Source organism: Capsicum annuum, chromosome 5 (assembly GCF_002878395.1).
Source record: "Capsicum annuum cultivar UCD-10X-F1 chromosome 5, UCD10Xv1.1, whole genome shotgun sequence".
Taxonomy (NCBI): domain Eukaryota; kingdom Viridiplantae; phylum Streptophyta; class Magnoliopsida; order Solanales; family Solanaceae; genus Capsicum; species Capsicum annuum.
The window spans coordinates 185,948,113-185,972,298 of record NC_061115.1 but is presented as its reverse complement, the minus strand read 5'-3'; the positions used below and the strand labels follow the sequence as shown (position 1 = coordinate 185,972,298).

The following is a 24,186-nucleotide window of genomic DNA, read 5'->3' as shown; positions in this document are numbered from 1 at the left end:
TCAGATTCGTGCGAGAAGAGTTATCAGGAGTTGAAGACTCGAATCACCTCAACCCCAGTTCTTACTCTACCAGACGATTCAGATAGTTTTATTGTGTATTGTGATGCATCCAGAGTAGGTTTAGGTTGTGTCCTCATGCAGAGAGGTAAGGTCATAGCCTACGCCTTAAGACAACTTAAGCCTCATGAGAAGAATTATTTGACTCATGATCTTGAGCTAGCAGCGGTAGTATTTGCCTTAAAGATTTGGAGGCATTACTTGTATGGATACATGTAGATGTGTTCACAGATCACAAAAGCCTTCAGTAGGTGTTCTCTTAAAAAGATTTGAATTTGTGTCAGAGAAGATGGTTAGAGTTATTGAAGGATTATGACATGAGTGTTCTGTATTATTCGAGAAAGGCCAATGTAGTAGATAATGCTCTCAGTAGAATGTCTATGGGTAGTGTAGCTCATGTTGAGTATGGTAAGAAGAAGTTAGCTCAGGAAGTCCATCAGTTTGCCCGACTAGGTGTCCATTTACTCGATTCAGCATAAGGTAGTGTATGGGTGCAGAGTAGCTCAGAGTCATCTCTAGTTTCCGAGGTGAAGAAAAAGAAGGATAGGGATCCCAGTCTAGTTTAGTTGAAAAAATCAGTCAGAGATCAGAAAGTAGAGGTTTCTCCCAAGGGGGAGATGGTGTTTTACATTGTCAGGGTAGATTGTGTGTGCCTTGTTTTGTTGAGTTGAGGCAACAAATTCTTGTAGAAGAGCATGGTGCACATTACTCTATTCATCTAGGGGCCACAAAGATGTACCGCGATTTGTGGGAGATCTATTGGTAGAGTAGGATGAAGAGAGATATTGCAGAGTTTGTAGCTAAGTGCTCTACATACTAGCAAGTTAAGATTGAGAACCAGAGCCTAGTGGGTCTATGCTGGAGTTCAGTATTCCCATGTGGAAATTGGAGAAAGTGAACATGGACTTTGTGACAGGTTTGCCTCGTACCCCTCATTAGCATGACACTATTTGAGTTATCGTAGACAAGATAATAAAATCAGCTTATTTCTTGCCAGTCCATACCTCTTACTCAGCTGAGGACTATGGCAATATCTATCTCAGCGAGTTAGTTAGGTTGGACAGTGTTCCCTTATCTATCATCTCAAATAGAGGTACTCAGTTTATTTCTCAATTCTGAAAGTATTCCATAAGGGTCTTGATACCCAAGTCAACCTCAGTACAACCTTCCACCCTCAGACAAACAATTAAGTAGAATGTACTATTCAGACTCTTGAGGATATGCTAAAGGCATGTGTTGTTGATTTCAAGGGTAGTTGGGATGACCATTTGCCTTTGATTGAATTCACATATAATAACAACTATCATTCCAGTATCCGTATGGGTCCATTTGAGGTTCTCGATGGTAGGAGATGTAGATATCCAATTGGTTGGTTTGAAGTAGGTGAGGCTGCAGTAGTAGGTCCTGACTTGGTGTTTGATGCGTTAGAGAAGGTTCAATAGATTAGAGAAAGGCTTAGGGCTGCCTAGAACCAATAGAAATCTCATGCAGATGTAAGGAGAAAGGATCTCGAGTTTAAGGTCAGTGATTTTGTCTACTTGAAAATCTCTCCCATGAAAGAAGTAAAGAGATTCGGCAAGAAAAGAAAACTTAGTCCCTGATATATCGGTCCTTTCAGAATCCTCAGTCGTTTTGAAAAGGTAGCTTACGAGCTAGAGTTGTCTTCATATTTAGCCTCGGTACACCCTGTATTTCATGTCTCATTATTGAAAAAGTGTATTGGTGATCCAGCTGTAGTTGTTTCCTTAAAAAGTGTAGATATTCAGAATAGTCTTTCCTTTAAGGAAGTTCCAGTCGAAATTCTTGATCATTAATTTCATAGACTAAGGAACAAAGAAGTTCCATTAGTCAAAGTTTTTTGGCGGAATCAGTCTATTGAGGGAGACACTTAGGAAGCAGACAAAGATATGCGGACCAAGTACCCTCATCTCTTCTCCGCAAATCTAAATTTAGTGTAACGTACTAAATCTTCTTAAGATTTTTTCTCTATCATGCTCAGTTTCAATTGCACATCATGTTCATGTAAGTCGTGCATTTGCATATCAGTACAGTCATGCATTCTATACATCAAATATGCATATTCAGTATGTAAGCTCAGTCCATCAGTTTCCTTAGCTTAACCAGTTTTATTTGGGGATGAATGATCCCAAGGGGGAGATATTGTAACACCCCGTATTTCCCTAGCATAATCTAAGTCCTAGTGCATGAGTGTTGCATAGGAAATTCAAGTATCTTTCCAACGATATAAAATTCATGCCCAAATTCGATAATCGGGTAAGGAAATATGGCTATTTTAAGTTTCAGTTGCAAAAACCCCTTATTATTACCTTTAGCGCATCGCGGAGCAGGCCAATCTCCCATTCGAAAAATTCCAGTAAGGGTCCACGATCCTGGCGAGTTGCGCCGTAGGTCAATTTGACATTTGTCAATTTTTAGTGGGCCACCACGATCCGGGCATATCACAGAGATGGCCAAAATGGCATCCACAGGCTTATCGCGATGGTGGCGCATCGCAGTATTTGTCCAGGTCCTAGTTGTCCCTTTTCCAGTGGCTTGGCGCGATAGTGGTGCATCGCCCCAAGGCCAAAATTCGGGATTTCAATTTCTAGCTTGTGTTTTTAAATTCATTTAAGGGCATTTGGGTCTTTTTTCTAAGTCCTAAACTTTCCCTAAACACGAAATTTAACCCTAATTAACCTAAATACTCATTATTATTCATTTTTTCTCAAATTAAAAATCCCCTCTTTCAAGAACAAGAAACCCTAGCTTTTAAGAATCAAGGTCAAATCTCAAGAACTCTCTATCAATCCTTCCAAATTCATCATCCTAGGTATGCTAGATGTTTATCCATGGATTCCTTTCATCCATGGAGTCCAAGTATCCATTTTAATTACAAATCTATCATCTTTTCAAGATTTATGATATTAAATTGTGATTTAAAACTATGAATCTCCATGAACTTCCATTAATATTAATTTTATACCATACTTTAATGGAATTATCGTTGTTATCAAATCCCCTTTGTTTTAATATTGTCATTCTTCGAATTAGATCATGATTTAGTGTTGTAAATGTTGAAGTCATGCTATTATTTCAAGTTTTATACTATTCCTATGAATTGACTAAACTATGAAGTACATGTGTTTTATAAAATGCCTACAAGAGTGATTTATTTAATAAGAGCCTTCATGTTTTGTCATTCAAGCTTTAATGTCTTTTTAGTATTATTGTTTTGAGTCCTGGGGGTATTGAATACTTGAAAACCATAGCTGTTTATTTAGTCTAGTCTCAGTACATTACAGATTATTCTTTAAATTATATTAAGAGCATTATCAGAATAGTTAGATATCAGTTATTCAACTCAGAATAGTCTAGTATCTCAGTGTCTTTCAGTTAGGAGTAGGATTTAGCACCGAACGAGTGTAGGGATGGAGGTTTCCCCGTTAGTTAGGCAGAATCGTTAGTAATAGTCCCTATGCTCCAGAACTACGTAGCCAGCATAGGATATGAGTAGTCACCCGTCAGATTAGGCTTGACTATCTCGCACGGGTCATCCGTCAGTTTAGGCTTGACACCCTTAGTCCTTTGGACATTATATCAGTTTAGCAGATCCACACAACAATTGTTAGTACCCGTGGCATAGTATCAACACGTTTCCAACTGGGGTTACAGGTTGAACCCCAATTATCTCAAATTGGGGAATGTTGGTTAGATGATACCTCCCACAGTCTCAATATAGTCTAAGTTACAATCCTAACTCAGTTATTCAGTCTTAGTATTGTTTGACCAAAGAATACAGATTTCAGTTACCTCATTATATCAGTTTACAGATTTTTCTCAATTCTGCTATATGCTTGGGTATGCATCTACAGTATTTACAGATTTTTTGCATTTTCAGTATCTACAGATTCCATGCTCTTTAATCAGTACTCCATGCTTTACATATATGTCCATTTAATCATTATCATTCCTATTTATGAGACCATGCATATCAACCTACCCCATTTAGCATACCAGTACATTCAAAGTACTGATCGGATACCTTTTCTTTTGCGCTATGATGTCTTATATCATAGGTGCTGACGCTCAATTCCCGGATCGCACCTAGATTCTTAGATTCATCAATAGTACAGTATTAGTGGTGAATCCTCAACATTCGAGGATGGATTACATTACTTTATGTCTTTATCTTAGTAGTTAGTAGAGTTAGTTGGGGCCTTCCCATCAACTCACAGTATCCAATTTAAAGGCTTTTCAAACACTACATTAGCTATTCAGATTATTCAGATTTCAGTATCTTTATCAGCTTCATAACTTAGTAGTTATTTCATTATTAAAACCTTATGGAAATTCAGTTATTCTTCAACATTCATGATTATATTATTCAGTGCTCACAACAGGTACCAACTCATAGGTTACCTTGTGGTCTCTGGGGATCGTAAGCATCGTGTAATGACTAGGGGGTAGTATTGGGTCGTTACACTAACAATGGCTGTATGGATCCACTAAACTGTTATAATACCCAAAGGACTAAGGGTGTCAAGCCTGAACTAACTGCTGACCCCTGCGAGATAGTCAGGCCTAATCTGATGGGTGACTACTCATATCCTACACTTGCTACGTAGTTATGGAGTATAGGTACTGCTACTAATGACTCTGCCTATCTGATAGGGAATCTTCCATCCCTACACTCGATCGGTGCTAAATCCTACTCCCAACTGAAAGACACTTAGATATTAGACTGTTCTGAGTTGAATGACTGATATCTAACTATTTTGATAATGCTCATAATATAATCTGAAGACTATTCTATGATGTACTGAGCCTAGAATAAATAAGAAGCTATGATTTTTGGGTATTTAATACCCCCAGGACTCAAAACAATAATACTAAAAAGACACTACATCTTGAAGACCAAAACATGAAATCTCTTATTAAATCAATCACTCTTGTAGGCATTTTATCAAACACTTGTACTTCATAGTTTAGTCAATTCATGGGAATAGTATAAAACTTGAAATAATAGCATGAATTTAATATTTATAACACTAAATCATGATATAATTTGAAGAATGACAATATTAAAACACGGGGGATTTGATAACAACGATAATTCCATCAAAGTATGGTATAAAATCAATATTTATGGAAGTTCATGGAGATTCATAGTTTTAAATCACAATTTAATATCATAAATCTTGAAAAAAGGATAGTTTTATAATTAAAATGGATACTTGGACTCCATGGATGAAAGGAATCCATGGATGAACATCTAACATACCTGGGATGATAAATTTGGAAGGATTGATGGAGAGTTCTTGAGATTTGACCTTGATTCTTGAGAGCTAAGGTTTCTTGTTCTTGAAAGAAGGGATTTTTAATTTGAGAGGAAGTGAATAATGATGAGTATTGAGGTCAATTAGGGGATAAATTTTGCATTTAGGACGAGCTTAGAGCTTAGAAAAAAGACCCAAATACCCTTAAATGAATTTAAAAACACAAACTGGAACTGAAACCCCAATTTTTAGCCTTGGCGCGATGTGCCACTATAACGCCAAGCCACTAGAAAAGGGATAACTAGGACCTAGACAAAGGCCGTGATGTGCCACCATCACGGTAAGCCTATGGAGGCCAATTTGGTCATCTCTGCGATGCGCCATGATCACGGAGGTCCACTGGAAATTGACAATCAGGAAATTGGCCTACTCCACGACGCGCTATGATCGCGAAGTCACACTTGAAATTGAACTTCTTAAAATCGCCATTACTTCTTACTCGATTATCGGATTTGGGCGAATTTTATATCATTCGAAAGCTAATTAAATTTCCTACGTAATGACAGCATCTAAACTGAAAAATAATGAGTGTTTCAAAAATTTTATATATGAATACTTATGTATTAAGACTTAGATTATGCTAGGGAAATATGGGGTGTTACAGATTTAGACCATACAAGGCCTTGTCAAGCCTGTATACACACTTAGGGAACTCCTTACTTTCAAAACCTGATGGTTATTTGACATACAACTCTTCCTTAATAATTCCATTCAAAAAAGCACTCTTAACATCCATTTGATAAAGAATGAACTACACATAAGCGTCAAAAGCTACAAGAATCCTTATTGCTTTAATTCTAGCAATAGCAGAAAATGTCTCATCAAAGTCTATGCCTTCTTCTTGATTGTATCCTTGGACCACCAATATTTCCTTATTCATTGTAACTTTTCCATGTTTATCAATCTTGTTTCTATACACCTACTTAGTTCCAATCACTATCATGTCTTTTGGAAAAGAAACTAAGTGTCATACTTTACTTCTCAAATTTATTTAACTCTTCTTGCATGGCTATGATCCAATCAGCATCAAAGAGTGCTTCATTCACTTTCTTTGGTTCAATTTCTGATAAGAATGCTTTGAAGGCACACATGCTTCTTAACCCAGACCTTGTGGTGATCCCAGATGTGAGATCAGTGAACACATTTTCAATAAGATGTGATCCTTAATACTTGTATATTTTTGGGAGCAATCTTAGTGAGCTACTAGGATTACTGTAATTGTTCTAAACTGGGGTAGTTAGTGGTTCAATTCCCCCTATCAATGTGCCTCCAGAATTAGTTTTCCTTTTTGAGGTACCTCCATGTTAGGTAACTCTAATGGATGGACCATTTGAGTAACCTGTTTCTCAAAATCACTCCCTTCCAACAAGTTAGTCTTAGCACAAGATTCATTAAAAACTACATGCACACTTTCTTCAACATAATTTGTTCTGTTGTTTAGAACCCTATATGCTTTACTATGATGTAAATATACTAAGAATATTCCCTCATCACTCTTAACATCAAATTTTCCCAATTGATCCTTCATTATTTTGAATGAAATATTTACAACCAAAAGTTCTAAAATGAGAAATATTTGGTTTTCTTCATTTTAGTAATTCATAGGGAGTCTTCTCTAGAATAGGTCTAATCATGCATCTATTTATGATATATGAAGCAGTACTAATTGCCTTAGCCCAAACGTTTTTAGCAAGATTTCCTGCAAGCATCATTGTTCTAGCCATATCTTTCAAAGTCCTATTTTTATTTCTACTACTCCTTTTTTTTAGGTGTTTTGGGAGCAGAGAAATTGTGGTTAATACCATTTGTAGAAAAAAATTCCAACAACTTTATATTTTCAAATTCTGTACCATGGTCAAATCTTATGGAAATTAGGGAAATGCCTAGTTTCTTTTCAGTTTTCTTAATGAAAATAGTAAAGACATCAAAGGCATCTTCTTTGGAAGATAGAAATAATATCCAGGTAAATATGGAATAATCATCAACAATCACAAAAACATACCTCTTTCTACCTCTACTTTGCAGTCTCATTAGCCAACACAGATCAATATGAATCAAGTCAAGGCACTTACTTGTACTGACATGGTTCTTTGACTTGAAAGAAGATTTTACCTGCTTCCCCCTTACACATGCGCTGCAAACCTTTTCTTCCTTGAACTTGGTTTTGGGAAAGCCCAACCATATCCTTGGAAGAAAGTTTGTTTAACTGTTTCATACTTGTATATCCAAGTCTCCTATGCCAAAAAGGGGGATCATTTTTTATAGTACTCAAATAGGTTAGCTTTGTTCTTAGAATTATCATTATATCATCTTTGTACACATTCATGTGTCTTCCTGCAGTGAGTACAACCTCCTTGGTATCCATCCTTTTGACTGTAAATCCTGCATAAGTAAAAACAACTTTGTTACATTTATCATAAGTTGTGATATACTGAGTAGGTTGTGCTTCAATCCCTCCACAAGATAGACATCCTCCAATGCCCTTGATTCAGATATACCAATCTTTCTAACTCCTGTAATGATTCCCTTTTTGCCATCACTAAATGAAACTCCACCCCCACTTATTTTGAAGAGTGAAAGGAATTATTCTTTATCACCAGTCATGTATCTTGAATATGCACTATATAGGGACCAATTTTTTTTGCTTATTTTCACTCTCACCTGCAAAATTAAATTAGGGTTTAGATTTAAGAACCCAGACAAACTTGGGCCTTTTTTTATGGGTAAAGGGATGAATCATATTTCTTCTAGTCTATGTAGGCAATATGTTGCACATCCTGTTTCTTTTCATAGTTTTTGTTTTCCTTATATTGGTTTGAGCTTGTTTATGTGACAGATTTATACTCCTAGACCTGTTTTTCGTAGAAACAGGACATTCAGTAGTTAGATGACTTGAATTACCACATCTATAGCACAAATCTAGAGTAATGTCAATGCTTTTGTAAAAACCCAGTCCATCTTTTTCACTGTGAATTCTCTCACTTAGTTTGTAAATAATTCTTGAAGAATTTGTCCACCTGTTTGCTCTTTCAAGATCAAGCTTTAGTTTAGTAATATCTTGACTCAGATTATTCATTATTTCTTTTGCATCACTGCACTCTTGTTTGTATTCAGATTATTCATTATTTCTTTTGCATCACTGCACTCTTGTTTGTACTTGGCTAACTCAAGTTCAACATTTTCTTGTTCCTTGCTTTTACTCATTTTTCCTTTTTCAATAAGTGTCAGTTTTAGGACTTCAGTTTTGAGTATGGCACTTGTAGAATCAAGTTGTACAACTTGTTCCTTAAGAGTGTTGTTTTCCTTTTCAACAGTATTCTTACAAGTTTCTAAATCAATGAAGTCAAATTTGAGGCTTGCAAGGCTGTTGAATAACTCATCCCTATCAAAATTTAATTGCTGAAAATCATCAATTAGAGAACTCATTAAGGACATAAGTTTTGTTTGAGAAAATAAGTGAAGTTTTTCTTTAAGTTCAAGAATGCTTACCTCAGAAGTACCATCTTCTTCTTCGAAGTCTGAATCTCCAATGGCTATGAGTGCAGTCTCATCAATTTCTTCATCTTCTGACTTATCTAAATCAGATCCCTAAGTGGCTACCATAGCATACCCCTCCCTCTTTTTAGCCTTTTCTTTTAATTTTTTTTAGCTCTTTCCTTCTTCCACTCTATTTTCCAAACAGGACAGTCTCTAATCTAATGATCAGTCTTACCACACTTATAGCATCCATTTGGATAGTCATTGGAATATTTTTTGCTACCAGTTCCTCTTTTCTTTTATAAAAAAAACTTGTTGAAGTTCTTAGTTATGAAGGAAACCTGTTCTTCATCAAGTTTAAGTTATTCATCATTGTTTGATGCTTTCAATGCTAAGGTTCTCTCAGGGGCTACCACTTTTTTCTTGATCCCATCAATTTTCATTTCATAAGTCTTAAGACTACCTACCAATTCATCTAATGTCATTTGATTGAGATCCTTTGCTTTCCTAATGGTAGTGACTTTTACATCCCATTTAGACTTAGGAAATACCCTTAACACCTTTTCAACTTGTTCCTCCACTGGAATGTCTTTTCCTAAGGAGGTTAATTTATTTGTTAGGGCAGTAAATCTGGTCATCATTTTATCAAGTGATTCATTCTCCTTCATCTTGAAAGCTTCATATTCAGTAAAGAGAAGGGAAATTCTAAACTTCCTTACTTGAGAGGTGCCCTCATGTGCATTGACCAGGGCATCCCAAATCTGCTCAGCGGTGGTACAGTTTGATACTCTATTATACTCAGCTAGCCCTAATCCACAGACTAAGATGCTCTTAGCCTTAGCATTCTTCTTTAAGATAGCAAGTCATCAGCTATAAATTCACTTCTTACTTTCTTGACCTGTTCACCATCAACTAACTTTATTGGGATAGTAGGACCATCAGTGATCCTATCCCACAATTCGTAGTCTTCCCCTAGAATAAACATTTCCATCCTAGATTTCCACTAGATAAAATGAGAACCATCAAAGAGTGGAGGTCTAGTAGTTGGCTGACCTTCACTGTGACCAGTAGGAGGTGCGAAATTCATCATAGTGATCTTTTCTTAGGTGCTAACCTTATTTAAGACAACCTCTTTCTTATACCACTTGTTAGAATGTGTACCCTACTGATTTTAATGTTTTACTTTATTTGTTGCCTATCAATGGAACAAGTAAGCTAACGTAGTTCACTTATGTAGAGTAAATAAAAATACAGTATTTTTACGTGGAAAACACCCGGCTCAAGAAAGGTGTGAAAAATCACGACCTGTACCTCTACAGGATTTAACCCCAACTTCACTAAAACTCTTGAGCCTCAACAATCAACAAATTACAAGACTCTTGTAAACTAGAAATTAAACTCTAACTTCTATTTCTACAATAACACAAATATTCCCAAGATAAGTGTTCCCAAGTCTTCGAGTTTTCTAACTTGAAGACACAACTCCTAACTCGGTTTATATTTCACTGAGACTAGAATTAAAACTTATTACAACTCAAAGAACTAACCTATTACACAAAATCTACGACTCTCTAAGTAATGGAATAGGTTCTTCTTCAAGCTAGTGAACGAATTTGCTAATTGATGCTTTTCTTACTAGTGCTTGAGTGAAACTCTTTGAGATAATTTCTTCTATTTAAGCCAAATCTGACGAAGTCTTCTATTTAAGCCAAATCTGACGAAGTCCTGCAGATGATCTAATCTTCTTTCTTCAATAGGACTCTATCAGTTAGTTATACTCCTTATTGCATTGTGTTTCCTTGTCTGGATAGGATTCCTTTATTTGCTCAATCTTCAAGTGTTGTGTTTATCTTCCTCTCAACCTCTTTTCTGCACGTGATACATGTTGAAAGCATATCTAAATTTGTTTGCTTATCCACTCCTGACTTCACGCATTATTTTATCATCAGCCTTGCAACCACTTCTATGCTCTTCACATGCGAGTACCAGCATGAATAACATGTTTCATTCACATATGTTAATCATCAAAACTTCATATCTCTAGCATGTAGTTAAACAACGAAGTTCGTTGCTTATCTATTTTACGATGGATCATTTTGATCATTTTAACATGTTGTTTGCTATGAGTAAACTAGCAGATTAGCGAAGTTCATAACCTGTTATGGAGTACTAATCTTTTGGTACTGTTAAATATAGCTGGATGTATTATATTTGACATACATCACTTTGTCTACATCTAAATGATATTTTTTATTTACTGTGTTTTATTTTGTGTCGCCCTAAAAAAAAAAGAATTATGTCATCTTCTCTTTTTACCTTGGTAAAACTAGTATTTATACTATGCTACAGGGGCCAGGTTAATCCAACATACAGTGAATCGTTGTCGATTAGTGATTCCAGGCGCGCTTCAAACCTACTAAATCTATTTAATCTACCTAATCCGCGCACCCCCCTATAAATGGTATCACCCTTTCGTTACACCAAAGGGCCAGCTCTACATAGTTAAAAAAATAGACAATCGCCTTAGACCCCCAAATTTGAGAGGCCTCATTTTTTTTATAATAATAGATTATAGGCTTTTTATAAAAAAAAAAAATTATTAAGTACTATTCGTAGAAAAAATAAACTTCGTATATAAAAGTAAAGAATTATTAGAAATATGATATATTTAAACTTTAAAGTACGATGACTCAAGAAAGATTAAATGCATTAGTTATATTAATGAAAAAAATTATTAGAAGAAATCAACTATAAAAAAATATTAATAACTTTAAATCTCAAAATATCAAAAATATAGACTTTATAAGAAAATATATTATTTTTTCTTAAAAATTTAAGGCCTCCATTCAACTTTCGCCTTGAGCCACCAAAGCGCTTGAGTCGCCCCTGTCGCTACATGAAGAACACGTGAGTTCTCATTTTACAGTTTACGTGATATCTAATATAATTAATTTGGATTAACATGTTATATATATATATATATATATATATATATATATATATATATATATATATCCTTAATAAGTACTTACATAATGGTATATATGATATGTATCAAGGTCTTTTTCTTTTTTAACCTTCACATCCAATCAAATACCGTAATATAAAATAAAACAGACAATCTAAAAAAAAATATTATTAAAACAGACAAACTAAAAAAAATATCACCTTGAGAAATTGGCTCCTATCCTTCATGGAATTGTAGATTGTTGTGAAAATAGCATGACCGCAAAACAAAATTTAAACATACTTATTGCATTTATCAATCCAATTTATCTCCAAATCAGCCCTTTTTCTTTGAAACCAATACCATCAACTGCACCAACCTAGAATACCGCACAGACCAAAACAACTGAGGCCAAAACTCCACTAAAAGAAACATAAGCCAATACACCTAAACTTCTCAACCATGTTGCTGGCAATATTATTATAGCAACGATAAAACCAAAAACTTCTCTTCAACAATTTAATCCAACCAACATGAATTTTTGCATTTGGAAATAATTTATGTAAATTGTCACCTTCTAATATGAGGAATTGATTGATACGGGTCAAAGAGGCATCTTAACACTTGAGGACATGAAGGCGTGAGTGAAGACCCGAGTTTGTGGGGCTGCCCATCCAAGGAACAAGCTTTGAAGTGTAGAGAACAAGTGCCACACTTCAATGTTGTTACTATTTATAATCATTGTTCATCCGCCCCTTTACAAGGGTTTTCTGATCATTTGTAATAAGTTTTCCTAGCTATAAATATAGCCATATTAGGTCATTTTGGGGAAGATTTGTGATAATATTTGTAGTCTCTTTTGAGAGCCTCTTAGCAAGGTGGAATCCTTGTGTTGATGAATCGCTTAGAAACAGAGATTGCTTGGGGATTCCGGTTCCCTTGAGGTCACGTAAGAGATAGGTTTAGGTTGTATGTGATATTAAAGGTCCAAAAGTGGAATAAGCTTTTGGGTTGTTAATATTACATCTTCATTTGTCTATCTATCTTTATCTTATTGCACTTTGTATGTTTGTAGTGGACTGTTTTTGTGTCTTGTTGAATCCGAAAGTTGTGTTCTTGTGTTCATCTTGTTCATCACGTATTTTTGCTATTTTTTAGTGTGTTTTACTCTTGATATCACTTCCTTTCTTGTTCTTCTTACGAATCTGAGATAGGTCATCTAAAGTGTCCATAGTTCTTGAACTAGTGGACTGATTTTGGTGTTTGTGTTGTTGTGTTCTTGGGGAGTTTTGGTATCATTTGGAATCAAAGCAAGGCTGGTTGTGTTCCTACACTACCAATCTTGGGTTCACTTGAATGAAAATTTAAAAAAAAAAAAAAAAGAAAAAAATACTGAAAACTGAAAAATTCCAAAAAATTGATATCTTGTTCTAGTTCTTGGCCAAATCTAGATTTTGTCGTTGTCTTGGCCAAAAATTTTATTTTCTTGTCTAGATCTAGAATTTATTTTGTTTGTTTTGTTGTTTCTAGTGTTAGTTTCTTCATCACTAACACTCTTGAGTTTAGATCTAGATATGAGCTTGAAATATTGATGTTGTTGTTGTGAACCAAATTGTGACCGATTGTTGTTGTGGGTTTGAGACTTGAATGTGTGATGTGTTGTTGGTTCAAGGTTTGAATGTGTATGGTGGTTATTGTGTTATATTTTTAAGCTTGGAAAGGTGTTGTTGATGTTTGGGGTCTAACTTGAACCTTAGAACTTCAAGATTCAAAAATTATGTTCTTCACATCTTCATCTATTGTTGAAGAAAAGGTGGATGTTTGATCTTGGAAGTTGAAAAAAGAGAGAGTGTATTTTGTTAGTCTTCAAAGACAAATTTTCAAAATTTAAGATCTCTCAAGACTTTTACAACCAATTCCAACCACTCAAAGGACTTTAACAACCACTTTTCCAATAACCTTCCATGATTTAAGGACCATGTTTTAGGGAAATGGTACAAGAAAGTCAAGTCTTCCACTTTTGAATTTGAAAAAAAGGATTACAAGACTTATATTTCTCTCGTAAAACCAAGTCCACCAAAGTCCAAATTGAAAAAAAATTGACCAAGACTTGAAATTGGACAACAAAAGTAGTGTGGGACTGAGACCAATACGTGGTTGCTACGTTCATCACGTTTTACTGTTCACGCATCATACTAAAGCTCAAATTTCAGATTTTGTAGTTTCCTTTTGTTGTTCCTTAGTTTCAATTTCGTTGGTTCCAATACTAATTGGCAAACTAGTACTCGTCTACTAGATTGTTAGTTAGTCTTTGTGTTCGTTCATTCGTGCTTAGCTTCTGTTGTGTGCTTTTCTCATTTTTGAGTCATAGTATTCTTTTTGGTTCAATTTCGTACATTACTTTTTGAGCCGTTTAAAACAAGAATCTAATCTGTCCTCTAGCCATAATTAGAACCAAGTGACCTCATTGGAGTACAAGCGAGTTATCAATACTTGTGAGGCCAATAGAGTGAAAACTTCAAAAGTGTGAGCTTGAAAGTGTGCGGACTATTTTGATACGTCGTGCGGACTAATTTTTGCTAACCTCCTATGGCGAATGAAGCTGAAATGCCTAGTTGTGTTAAATCCATCATGGCAAGGCTTGATGCCATTGATAGTCAAATAATGGACAGAATGGAAGGGAGATTGGAAGGTACGGAAGGTTCTCTTTGCAAGAATTTGGATAACTTGATGGAGCATCAAATCCTTCCTAATCAAATTTTCGTCAGTGGCCATGCTCCACAAGAGCTATAAGGTAATCAAACTAACTTTTGCACTCTAGTGAATGAGGATAATAGCCAACTAAGTGTGAATGATAGTTTGTCTTTAAGTGAGCCGAATGTGCTTTTATTTTGTGATGATAATGTACAACTTGAAATTGTGGTTATACTAGTTGATCCACCTATTTTTGAATCTATTGTTGTAAGTGATAGTACATTGTCTTATGGAAGTCATGACAACCAACTTTTGTGTGAAAATGGTGATGTTGAACAAGTTGGCCGATTGACTAAACATGACCCTCGAGTTATTTTTGTTGTAGATCATCTTAGCATAGAGGGGATATGTGATTGTATTGGTGGTAGTCTTAGGGAAAGGAAGCATGTACTCTACCCATGTCCATGGATACCCTACCCCTTTGATCCCATTGATCACTTGAGGTGCGATATTGATTCATTTCAAACCATATTTAGGAATGACATGTGTGCATTGTGTGAGCATAATTATGTTCATGCTAAGCATGTCTTGTATGTAATTCAGGGTTTTCGTGATTGGTGTATCATTTTTGAGAACCCCAGGGATGTTTGGGTATAGGTGAAGTTTGAGCCACCTTGACATAATGCTATGATTCGTTACACTAACCCTAACCCTCATACCTTGAGGAACTTGTGTTTGTTTGTCCTTTCTATCTCTTTGGAAGGTTTGGATTCGAGAACAAATCCTTTCTAAGGAGGGGACGATGATACGGGTCAAAGAGGCATCTTAGAAATCGAGGACATGAAGACGTGAGTGAAGACCCGAGCTTGTGGGGCTGCCCATCTAAGGAACAAGCTTTGAAGTGTAGAGAACAAGTCCCACATTCCAAAGTTGTTACTATTCATCCGTCACTTTTCATCCTCCCGTTTTCAATGGTTTTTTGGTCATTTGTAATATGGTTTGCTAGCTATAAATATAACATTATTAGGTCATTTTGTGGCAGATTTTTGATGATATTTGTAGCCTCTTTTGAGATCCTCTTAGCAATGTGGAATCCTTGTGTTGATGAATCACTTAGAAACAAAGATTTCTTGGGGATTCCGGTTCCCTTGAGGTCATGTAAGAGATAGGCTTAGGTTGTGTGTCATATTAAAGGTCCAAAAGTGGAATAAGCTTTTGGGTTGTTAATAGTACATCTTCATTGTCTATCTATCTATCTATCTTTATCTTATTACACTTTGTATGATTGTATTGGACTATTTTTGTGTCTTGTTGAATCCGAAAGTTGTATTCTTGTGTTCATCTTGTTAATCACATGTTGTTTCTGTTTTTTTAGTGTGTTTTACTATTGATATCACTTCCTTTCTTGTTCTTCTTGCGAATCTGAGATAGGTCATCAAAAGGGTCCATAGTTCTTAAACTAGTGGACTGATTTTGGTGTTTGTATTGTTGTATTCTTGGGGAGTTTTGGTATCATCGATACAATACAAATTAGCTCCAAGATTTTTACTAAAAGTCAAGTGCAGGAGCTTCAAAGGATCCAGGAATTATTCATGAAGCAGGAGGTTCTTAAAGAAGTCTTCTTACCATCAATAATATGCTATTTGTTGATGATTGCACTCACGGTTTGTCAAGGATCATTGGAGGAGCCAAAGGAATGCGAAACGAGGATAGAAAGCCCCTTGGAAGGGACATACACTCAAGGTGCTTTGGATCTACCTTGGACCTGCTCTAGCATTTCAAGAGCAGGTTAAAACAGCCCCTACTGAGCCTGGGATTCTCTCCAACCCCTTCAAATTCGCACAAGTAGATTGTATGGGTCTTTTCTTGCAATTGGTCACTTTTGGGCCCCTAAATGTATAATAATTAGCCTAAATTATAAATACTTGGGGTCTTAGCTTATTTTTATCGTTTTGTTTAATTATTGATGAATATTTCTCCATTGAGTGACAGAATTGGTAAACTTTTGTAAATCTAGATTTTGAAATGTTGGTTTTGAGGGAGATCATCTCCCTCTTGGTCATTGTAAGAATTAGGTGTTTGATTAAGATTGTAGTTGAGTGTATTAGAGTTTAATATACTCTTTTGTTCTTAATTACTTTTTTTTGTGTGTGTAATGACCTATCTTTATCGATTGTCGTACTTTTTTTGTATCTATCTTTGTTTGCATAGTTTGACATATATCATTTAGTATCAGAGGCGAGCTTGATTTTATTTCTACGAAGTCAATCTTGGGTCTAGTCGTCTTAAAAAGTCAAAAATCATAAAAAAGAAATTACTATTCATATTTTTAGGGTTAGGTCAAAAAAGTTTAGTCCTTGATTTTAGTGTTTTCTTATGTTTCTAGTGTTAGATTTGTGTTCCTTAACACTATTAGAGTTCAAATATCAAATTTAAGCTAAATCAGAGTTATATTGAGTCTTATACTATCGTTGAAAGTTTGGGTTTGAAGAAAATTGAAGTGGATTGCAAGATTTGAAGTTTTTGGTGAGGAATTTAAGCTAAATGACGTTTAGAATGACTTTAGAAGGTGAAGAAGTGGTGTTCTTGATGTTCTTGGAGAGATTACTATCTTTGTATTGAAATTTCGTCCAAAAGGGAGTGTTTATCCAAAAAGAAGAAAGAAAAAGAGTGAAAATATGTTTGTACTAAAGCATCTCCAAAGAATTCCAAGAAAATTCCAATAGAAGAGTGCAAAGGAAACCATTTAAGGGGCATTTTTGGCCTTTTAGCAAGCAAGAGGCAGGAAACTTGCTCTTGCCCTGCATTGCAAGTGCGTTGGAGTTGTTGTCGCACCTCAAGGCAGTGGCTAAGCCTCCTCATGTGCCAGCCTGCACTGGACATACGTTGGGGCTGCTGCCATACCTCAAGGCAGTGAAAAAACTCTATTTTTGCGCTGGACATGCCCTTGACATGCGCCCAAGGTGTCTCACATATCCAACGCAGATCAAGCTTCCCCAATGTAAATTCAAGCTTCCAAATGCTTATTCCATACTTCAACTAATCCTTTGCTCAGTTTTGATTCCTTAGTTTCACTTCTAATTCATCTCTTGATTCTTGAACTACTCAACAACTAGTAATTCACCTACTAAGTTGGTTGATTAATTCTTGAGTCCGAATTCTTTCATCGTCCGAGTTCTTTCAAGCTTTTTTTTTTCCATATTATTGTTAGTTCTTGATCCAAATCCTTACATATTTGATTGATTCTTTCAAATAAGAATTCAATCCGATCACGAGTAGCACTTGACACCTCGATTAACACATGGAGTATAAACCATCTTTAAACATTTGTGAACCAATTGTGAGGTAAACAAAGGTGTGAAGAGTTGTGAGGTTAATTTATCTAATGTTGCCATGTTTGTTGTATTTGTGAGTGTCTTTCTTCAAAGTTACAATGGCTACAGAAGGAGAAACTTCACAAACCATGGAAAACAACTTAACAAGTATTATTTTAGCGGCCATTGAAACTCTCAGCCGTAAAATTGATTCCATGGACGTTAAGATAAATTCTCTTGATCTTAAGTTGGATTCACTTGAGAAGATTGTTTCCCACATAGGTGGAATAGTGGATAACATGGAAGGTCGACTAAATTCATCCCTATACACGCCTCAATACTACCATGCCTGGACTAGTGGGCATCCTCCAAATCCTTTCATTCATATTTCCTTGAAAAACCTTCACCAAATGATCAATCCACCAATGCAAGCATATGATCCCATTCCTTAATCCAATACATATCCATAAACCCAAATTTCCATTCGACACTCTAACCTCAATGCAACCAAATATAACAAGACGAACCTTAAAACCAAATACCCCGACCTCCACTAAACCAAATCCCCCCATTCGAAGAACCCCTTAACCAAAACCAACCCATCCAAATAGAAGAAAAAGAAGAAGAAGAAGAAGAAGAAGAAGAGATGGAAGAGCAATAGTGGAGTCTAGAGAATTTGATGAAGCCTATATATTGGTAGAGTGAATGAGAGGTAGACCAATGGATCAAAGAGGTTATAGAGGTCGAGGAGGAATATTAGGTCTGGTACCTAATGGAAGAGAAAACTTAGAAAACCAACCCCTAAGGTATGATCAATGGAACCAACAAGGTAATAGGGATCAAGATGTGGGTATCAATTCAATCAAGGTTAGTCTTTCGATTTTCAAAAGAAAGAGTGATCCTGAAGCTTATATCTCATGGGAGTCCTCTTGTGAAAGGATCTTCCAAGTTAATGATATCACCAAAGCGAAGAAGAGTTGTTATTCTATAGCCTACTTTGAAGGTTATGCTAATACGTGGTGGGATTAGGCCAAGAGATTTGGAAATACATTAAGTTATGGATAACTACCCCTATGGGATACACTGAAGGAACTCATGAGATAAATTTATGTGTCGGAGAGGTATAGACATGAGTTACTTTCCAAGTAATACAATTTGAGTCAAGGAAGCAAGAGTGTTTTGGCCTATTATGATGAATTCCAACAATTGATCTTGAAGCTCGAGCATCATAAGAATGTGAACCATGACATCATACGCTTCAAGGTTGGGTTGGACAAAGAAATCTCCTTATGCATAACTATCCACAAGTTCAAAACTATAGAAGAAATCTTCTAAACGCCTTAGAAATTGTGAGTAATATCATAGATAGGGCAACTTACAAACCAAAATAATAATCATCTACCGACACTTAGAGTAAGAATAAAGAGATAGCTAAATTTCCATCAGGATGAAACAAGAACAAGGATTATAAGTCCAAAGAAAAGAACCCTGTATAAAAGACCACTCCAAAGTACCCGCCAACAATTAAAGGTAACAAATATCCTACTCCCAATCCTAAAAGTTTTAAATGTTTTAAATGTCAAGGATGGGGACATAAAGTAAATGAATATCCCAACTAAAGAAATGTGATCCATATGGAAGGAAACTTGTATTACCTTGGAGAAAAGGTAGGATTGAAAGGTGAGAATAATGAAAAGGCCCAAGATAGAGAGGGTTCTGAAGAAGATAATCAAGTAAAGAAGGATAATAAAGATTCTTGGCCTCGAGATAGAAAATATGAGGTTCCAAACTTTGTTGTAAATTATGCAATGAATAGTAAGGCAACAAATGATCCTAGTCAAATGGAGAATCTATTCCATACTAAATGTCTTATCAAGAACAATATGTGTTCTCTGATCATTCATAGTGGGAGTTACGCTAATATGACTAGTGTCCACTTGGTTGATTTCTTGAAGTTTCCCACAACTAAGCATGCCACACCATACAAGCTTCAATAGTTAAATGATTGTGGAGAGTTGAAGGTGACTTGACAAGTAGTGATTTGATTCAAAGTTAGGAATTATCATAAAGAGGTGCATTGTGATGTAATACCCATGTAAGCTTGTCATCTCTTAATTGGGAAGCCATGGTAATATGATCACTCAACCAATAATTATGGGATGACCAATCGGTATTCTACTGAGTTGAATGATTGGAAATTCACTCTCCATCCACTTTTTCTATCTCAAGTAAATGAGGGTCACCAAAAGTTGAGAAAATTAAAAGAGAATGGTAAGAAACAAAGCGAGGGGGAATACCAAACTGAGGAGAGGGATGAAAAAGAGGAGAAAAAAGGGTTGAAAGGGAAGAGACCCTCGGTGATGTTGGCTAGGAAGAAATATCTCCTTCAGGAACATGATGACAAAGAACCTACGCTCTTCCTACCCTGTGCTTTTTATGCTAATCACTCTACTTCTCCTATTCCCCATTCTATTTCTCTTGTTTTGTAGGATTATGAAGATGTTTTCCCAAATAATATTTCTCAAAGATTACCCCCACCCCAAGGAATTGAGATTAAATTGATTTTGTGTCGAGTTTTCAATTACCCAACAAATCAACCTACCGAAGTAATCCAATGGATATAAAGGAGATCTAAAGATAAGTTGAGGAACTCCTCAACAAGGGATACATCAAAGAGAGAATGAGTCCATGTGCAGTCCCAGTGTTACTAGTTCTAAAGAAAGATGGTTCATAGTGCATGTGTATTTATTGTCAAGCCATCAATAAAATAACGATAAAGTATTGCCACCTTATTCCCAATTTGGATGATATTCTTGATGAGTTAAATGGTTCTTTTTTGTTTTCTAAAATAGATCTTAGGAGTGGGTACCACCAAATCCGGATGCAACTGGGTGATGAGTTGAAGATTACATTCTAAACCTTTACATGAATGGTTGGCCATGCCTTTTGTCCTCACCAACGCTCCAAGTACTTTTATGCGGTTGATGAACCATGTGTGAAATGTTCATTGGGAAATTTTTTGTGGTATATTTTGATGATATTTCTTGTTTATAGCAAATCCCTTGAAGAGCATGTTTTACATTTGAAAAGTATGTTTAAAGTGCGTAGAAAAAAAAATTGTATGGTAATCTTGAAAAGTGCTCTTTCGTTGTGAATGAAGTAGTATTCTTGGGATTTGTTGTAGGCTCAAGAGGAGTCAAGGTGGGTGAATCTAAGATAGACATCACAAAGGCTTGGCCAACTCTAAAATCTACTGGTAAAGTAATAAGCTTCCACGGGTTAGCAAATTATTATAGGTAGTTTGTTAAAGGATTTAGTACCATCGCCGGTCCTTTGATCGAGATGATCCGTAAGGACAAACCTTTCAAATGGAGAGATGAGAAAGCCAATGCATTTGAAGCTTTGAAGGCCATGCTTAGCTCCACCCCCCCCCCACCCTCCTTATTGTAATTACCAAATTTTAAGAAGATGTTTGAGATTGAATGTGATGCAAGTAAGGTAAGAATAGGTGTCGTTTTAATGCAAGATAGTAAACCTATTTCCTATTTTAGTGAAAAGCTGAAGGGCGTCGTTTTAATGCAAGATAGTAAACCTATTTCCTATTTTAGTGAAAAGCTCAAGGGCGCAACTCTAAATTATTCTACTTATGATCTAGAGCTACATGCCTTAATTATAGCATTGGATAATTGGAAACATTATTTGTGGCCCAAGGAGTTTGTGATCTGAACTGACCATGAATCATTGAAACATCTTCGGGCCTAAGATAAGTTAAATAAAAGATATTCCAAATGGATTGCTTTCCTAGAGACTTTTCCTTATTTAATTCAATACACAAAGGGAAAGAAAAATATGACAGTTGATGCATTTTCTAGGAAACATGTACTAATCTCTACATTGTCTTCTAGATTGATAGAATTTGAGAGTCTAAAGACAATGTATCTCGAGGATCCCAAATTTTCTCAAATCTACCAAGATTTTGATACATGAGGAAGGGAAAAGTGGGAGAGGGATAGTGCTTCTATGACTATATTGAAGTTTGATTATTTCTTGTTCAAAGGACGAATGTTGTGTGTTCCCTCTAGATCATGAAGAGAATTATTTTTAAGAGAGGCATACGATGGTGGTATGATGGGTCACTTTGGAGACCTTTGGAATCCTAAAGGAATAATTCTATTAGACCAAGATACGTCAAAATGTTGCTAGAAATTGTGGCCAATGCATAGATTGTAGAAGTGTAAAATCCCGCCTTCTCCCTCGAGGATTATACACCCTACTAATCAATCCCAAACACCTATGGCTTGACATCTATATGAATTTTTTTTAGTTTTGCCTAGGACGAGGAGAGGTAGAGATTGTATTTTTATTGTGGTTGATAGGTTCTCAAAAATGGCCCATTTCATTCTGTGTCAGAAAATTAATGATGCTTCTAAATCAGATTCTTTGTTTACTGAGCATGTTGTCAAAATACATGGAATTCCTTATATCATTATTAGTGATAGGGACTCTACGTTCCTTAGTTTCTTTTAGAGGCCGTTGTAGGGTATGCTTGGCATCAAATTGTTTTTCTCAACGTCTTTCAACCCATAAACCAATAGAGAAATAGAGGTGGTAAGTAGGACCTTGGGATATATGTTACGCATATTAGTTAAAGGAAAAATGGCCTTTTGGGAGGACTACCTACCTCTAGTCGAATTTTTTTTAATTGTGTTATCCATTCAACTATTGGTATGACTCCTTTGAATGTGTTTATGGTTTTAACCTTTTAACCCCTTTAGATCCCACTTCATTGCCTAATGATGTTGTGATAAGCTTAGATAGAAACAAGAGGGCGGAAGCTATGAAGAAGATGCATGAGAATGTGAGGATTTGCCTTGAGAAAAAGAATCAAAAGGTGGCTAAAGAGTAATCAAGGGACGAAAGTGACTTATGCTTGAACCGGGTTATTCATGGGTGTACCTCTGAAAAGATAGGTTTCCAATCCAAAGAAAATTCAAATTAATTCCTCGAGCTGATGGTCCATTTCAAGGGCTTGAAAAGATAAACAACAATGCCTACAAGAAAGATCTTCCTTAGGAATATCAAGTGCACAATACCATCAATATGTACGATCTTTCACTCGTTGACATGATAAAATATGATCACCCCTTGAATTTGAGGTCAAATTTTTCTCAAGATTGAGAGGATGATACAATCCGATTTAGCTCCAAGCCTTTTACTAAAAGTAAAGCCCGGAGATTCGAAAGATCCAACGATTGTTTATTAAGCAAGAGATACTTGAAGTTTTCTTACCATCAAGAGGGTGTCATTTGTTGACCACAGCACTCACGTTGGGTCAAGGATCATTGAAGGATCCAAGGTAATGCAAAACGATGCTAGAAAGCCCCATGGAAGGGACATGCGCCCAAGGCACTTTGCATCTGACTTGGACCTGCTCAAGTATTTCAAAAGCGGGTCGAACTAATCCCTAGTGCACCTGGGATACTCTTCAAACTCTTCAAATCTACTCAAGCGGATTGCATGTGACTTTTCTTGTTGGGTCACTTTTGGTCCCCTAAATGTGTAATAATTAGCCTAAACTCTAAATACTTGGGAGCCTAGCTTATTTTCTTAGTTTTGTTTTATTGTTAATGAATATTTCTCCATTAAGTGAAAGAATTGGTAAACCTGTGTTGAATCTTGGTTTAGAAATGTTGGTTTTGAGGGAGATCATCTCCATCTTGGTCACCGTAAGAATTAGGTGTTTGATTCAGATTGTAGTTGAGGGTATTAGAGTTTAATATACTCTTTTGTTCTTAATTACTACTTTTTTGTGCCTAGTTACTTATCTTTATCGATTATCCTTTTTTTTCGTATCAATCTTTAGTTTCCATTGTTTGATTTTTATCAGGAACTCCATTGTAACAAAGTATAGCTCAAGATACAAGAAAATTGAAATCAAGATTCTTCCTTTGTTATCAAAAGCAAATTCACCAATGTCTGGGTATGTCTTGATTGATGGTGAAGCACTTATGCATTTTTGCAAAAGTAACCCTGTATAATTGCTACCAAAAAAGGTATCATCATACATAACCATCTTTTTTTTGTAAGTGCATAGGGTACTGATATTATTCCAATACCTTGATCAAAGAGATAGAAAAGAGCAAGTTTCATCATATATATTTATATAATCAGATAACTTATAAGGTAATTACAGATAAATCTCTATGATAAGCATACATAAAGAGGATAGTCATAATATGTAAATTGATAATAACATAATAAATATTTACTCCGTCAATGTATAAAATTTAAATTGCACTATACAACAGTAAACAACATGTCTACTGAAATCTCACAAGTGGAGTTTGAAGAGGGTGGGTAT

General features: G+C 35.7%; 1 pseudogene; it reads right to left on the bottom strand.

The window, feature by feature from the left end:
• The window catches only part of LOC124898578, a 42,506-nt pseudogene extending 18,528 nt beyond the window's left edge, over positions 1-23,978 (bottom strand).
• Between the last annotated feature and the right edge of the window lie 208 nt (positions 23,979-24,186).